This window comes from Hyperolius riggenbachi, chromosome 4 (assembly GCF_040937935.1).
Source record: "Hyperolius riggenbachi isolate aHypRig1 chromosome 4, aHypRig1.pri, whole genome shotgun sequence".
Taxonomy (NCBI): domain Eukaryota; kingdom Metazoa; phylum Chordata; class Amphibia; order Anura; family Hyperoliidae; genus Hyperolius; species Hyperolius riggenbachi.
Window position 1 is genome coordinate 22,346,985 of NC_090649.1, and position 4,081 is coordinate 22,351,065.

Below are 4,081 nucleotides of genomic sequence, written 5' to 3' on the forward strand. Positions count from 1 at the left end.
AATTGAAAAAGGTGCGAAATCGCACGCGAAATCGCGGGTAAAAACGCATGTAACAAACGCATGCGTTTTTACTATTAAATACATTAGCGGCGATTCGCACGGATTCCCGACACAGGCGAAATCGTTGGCTCTTTTGTGCGTTTTTTTCACGCTGAAAAAAACGCACCTCAACAACGCTACAGTGGAAACAGGCCCATCCACTTGCATTACATGTGCGGATCTGCATGCGTTGGACGCATGCAGATTCGTGATAGTGGGAACGAGCCCTAAAGCCGGCGGGCAGATATTTTCCAAACGGCAGCAAAGCAAGGGTTAAAACGATAAATATCGTTCAGGCAGGACAAAAAAAAAAAGTTTTAAAACGATAAATTTCGTTCAAAAGGTCTGCACTATTTTAACCTTTAAAACGATAAATATCGTTTTAAACATATATCGGGCAGAAGGGGGCGCCATTTTTTTGCCGGCGCCATTTTTAACTAGACGCGGAAAATCCTAATGTTTCAGAAGAGCAGTGGTAGACTGATGGTGGCCCGTACCATTGCAGTACAAGGCTGCCGTTCCATAGATTTCCATTAGATTTCATGCTGAAATCTCTGGACAGTCTATCTGCAGTCAGCTATCAGGAAAAAATGGGCAATTGCCCCAGGGCCCCAGAGCCTGTAGGGCCCCCAAGTTGTCCCTCCCCATCTTAACTGTTGCTCCCCAGGGACTCTGCAGAGTCTGTTAAGTTGGGAGGTGATTGGGGGAGGTTCAGCAGCCAGCTCAGGGGCCCAGGAGGGAAATTTGGCTGCAACAAAGGGCCTCTAATGACGCTTTTTGGTCGGGGGGTGTCTGTTGGGGGGCCCCCAGGCTAATTTTGGCCCAATTGTTACTTGAACCGGCCCTGTCTGCAGTGTGGGGAAGGATTGGATTCCTCAATGATCAGATTCAGTTCAGAGAGGAATCAATCTGTGGGCCACATTGGGTGGCAATCTATGTAGGTAGGGACACCTTCTGGTTACAAGTATAAGGGCACATACACACGGTATCAGTTGAAAAGGGAGCCTGAGCCATCTGAGTAAAAAAGGCGCCTCCATAGACTTTAATGTTATTTGCTGCAAAACTCAGCTATAAGGTGGTGAAAATGGCGCCCCAAGTTATTTTTTCAGCTATAAAAGCGCACTGGATATAGCCGAGATTTTTTTTTTCCTGCCATAAAAGGGTGCTTGTTATATCGGCGATTTTATGTTGGCTATAAGAGGATACACCTTTTATAGGCAAGATTTTTTTATCAGCTATAAAAGTGCTGGGTATAAGCCAAGATTTTTTTCCGACTATATAGATGCAGCTACAAGATCGGTTATATCAGCAGGCAACAAAATTAGTTAATTTGGGTATATCAGTTCAAAATAACAAATATGTTTGACATGAAATGCAGTTAATATTGGGCAACGCCATGGGGAATTAAGGTTAGGCACCACCGGGGGGGGGGGGGGGGGGTTAGGATTAGGCATCATAATGGGGGGTCTTAAGGTTAGGCACCACCGGGGGGGTTTAGGATTAGGCATCATAATGGGGGGGTCTTATGGTTAGGCACCATCGGGGGGGGGGGTTAGGATTAGGCATCATAATGGGGGGTCTTAAGGTTAGGCACCACCGGGGGGGTTTAGGATTAGGCATCATAATGGGGGGGGTCTTATGGTTAGGCACCATCGGGGGGGGGGGGTTAGGATTAGGCATCATAATGGGGGGTCTTAAGGTTAGGCACCACCGGGGGGGTTTAGGATTAGGCATCATAATGGGGGGTCTCAAGGTAAGGCACCACCGGGGGGGTTTAGGATTAGGCATCATAATGGGGGATCTTAAGGTAAGGCACCACCGGGGGAGTTTAGGATTAGGCATCATAATGGGGGGGGGGGGGTCTTATGGTTAGGCACCACCAGGGGGGGGGTTTAGGATTAGGCATCATAATGGGGGGGGTCTTATGGTTAGGCACCACTGGGGGGGTTTAGGATTAGGCATCATAATGGGGGGGTCTTATGGTTGGGCACCACCGGTGGGAGTTTAGGATTAGGCATCATAATGGGGGGGTCTTATGTTTAGGCACCACCGGGGGGGTTTAGGATTAGGCATCATAATGGGGGGGTCTTATGGTTAGGCACCACCGGGGGGGTTAGGATTAGGCATCATAATGGGGGGTCTTATGGTTAGGCACCACCGGGGGGGGGGGTTTAGGATTAGGCATCATAATGGGGGGTCTTAAGGTTATGCACCACCGGGGGAGTTTAGGATTAGGCATCATAATGGGGGGGTCTTAAGGTTATGCACCACCGGGGGGGTTTAGGATTAGGCATCATAATGGGGGGTCTTATGGTTAGGCACCATCGGGGGGGGGTTAGGATTAGGCATCATAATGGGGGGTCTTAAGGTTAGGCACCACCGGGGGGGTTTAGGATTAGGCATCATAATGGGGGGTCTTATGGTTAGGCACCATCGGGGGGGGGGGGTTAGGATTAGGCATCATAATGGGGGGTCTTAAGGTTAGGCACCATCGGGGGGGGGGTTAGGATTAGGCATCATAATGGGGGGTCTTAAGGTTAGGCACCACCGGGGGGGTTTAGGATTAGGCATCATAATGGGGGGTCTTATGGTTAGGCACCATCGGGGGGGGTTTAGGATTAGGCATCATAATGGGGGGTCTCAAGGTAAGGCACCACCGGGGGGGGTTTAGGATTAGGCATCATAATGGGGGATCTTAAGGTAAGGCACCACCGGGGGAGTTTAGGATTAGGCATCATAATGGGGGGGGGGGGTCTTATGGTTAGGCACCACCAGGGGGGGGGTTTAGGATTAGGCATCATAATGGGGGGGGGTCTTATGGTTAGGCACCACTGGGGGGGTTTAGGATTAGGCATCATAATGGGGGGGTCTTATGGTTGGGCACCACCGGTGGGAGTTTAGGATTAGGCATCATAATGGGGGGGTCTTATGTTTAGGCACCACCGGGGGGGTTTAGGATTAGGCATCATAATGGGGGGGTCTTATGGTTAGGCACCACCGGGGGGGTTAGGATTAGGCATCATAATGGGGGGTCTTATGGTTAGGCACCACCGGGGGGGGGGGTTTAGGATTAGGCATCATAATGGGGGGTCTTAAGGTTATGCACCACCGGGGGAGTTTAGGATTAGGCATCATAATGGGGGGGTCTTAAGGTTATGCACCACCGGGGAAGTTTAGGATTAGGCATCATAATGGGGGGGTCTTAAGGTTAGGCACCAACGGGGGCCTGAGGGTTAGGCACCAGCAGTGGAGGGTTCTGTGTGAGAGTATGGAGATGTTAGGTCATAAAAATCTTTTTCCTGGCTATATCACTGTTCTTGGCTATATACAGAGCCCTTTTATAACCCCAAAATAAAAATGGCAGTTATATCATGCGCCCTTTTATAGCGAAAAAAAAATCTCGGCTATATCCAGCACCCTTTTATACCCCCAAATATTTCAGCTGTAACCAGTGCCCTTTTATAGCCGAAAAAAGATATTGGCTATATCTAGCACCCTTTTATAGCGCCATAAATGAATGGGAAGATGAATATGGCAGCCCCCACATATCCCTGTCAGCTCGAGTTCCCTTTAAGTGTGTTTTTTGGTATGGCACTAGAACATTTATTCATTTGAAAGAAGTGTTCCTAGATCGCAGTACAGAAAGACAAGACACAGAACATTTATATCTCGCTTTTCTCCTGGCGGACTCAAAGTGCCAGATCTACAGCAACTAGGGCGCACTCTACAGGCAGTAGCAGTGTTAGGGAGTCTAGCCCAAGGTCTCCTCACTATCTAGGTACTGGACTACTGAACAGGAAGAGCCAAGATTTGACCCTCAGTCTCCTGCGTCAGAGGCGGAGCCCTTAACCCGTAATCCAGCCAGTACTTGAAAGGACCACATCCGTAAATCATGGTGAGTATAGCCACTATCCAAGTATACAGGCCTGTAGCTCAGGAGATACTATCAGCACCAGTTTTGTTGTTCTCGGGCAGGCAATACATATTAAACCACACCAACCTCTGAAACAAGGAAAGTTTGGAAATACAAAGACACACCAAG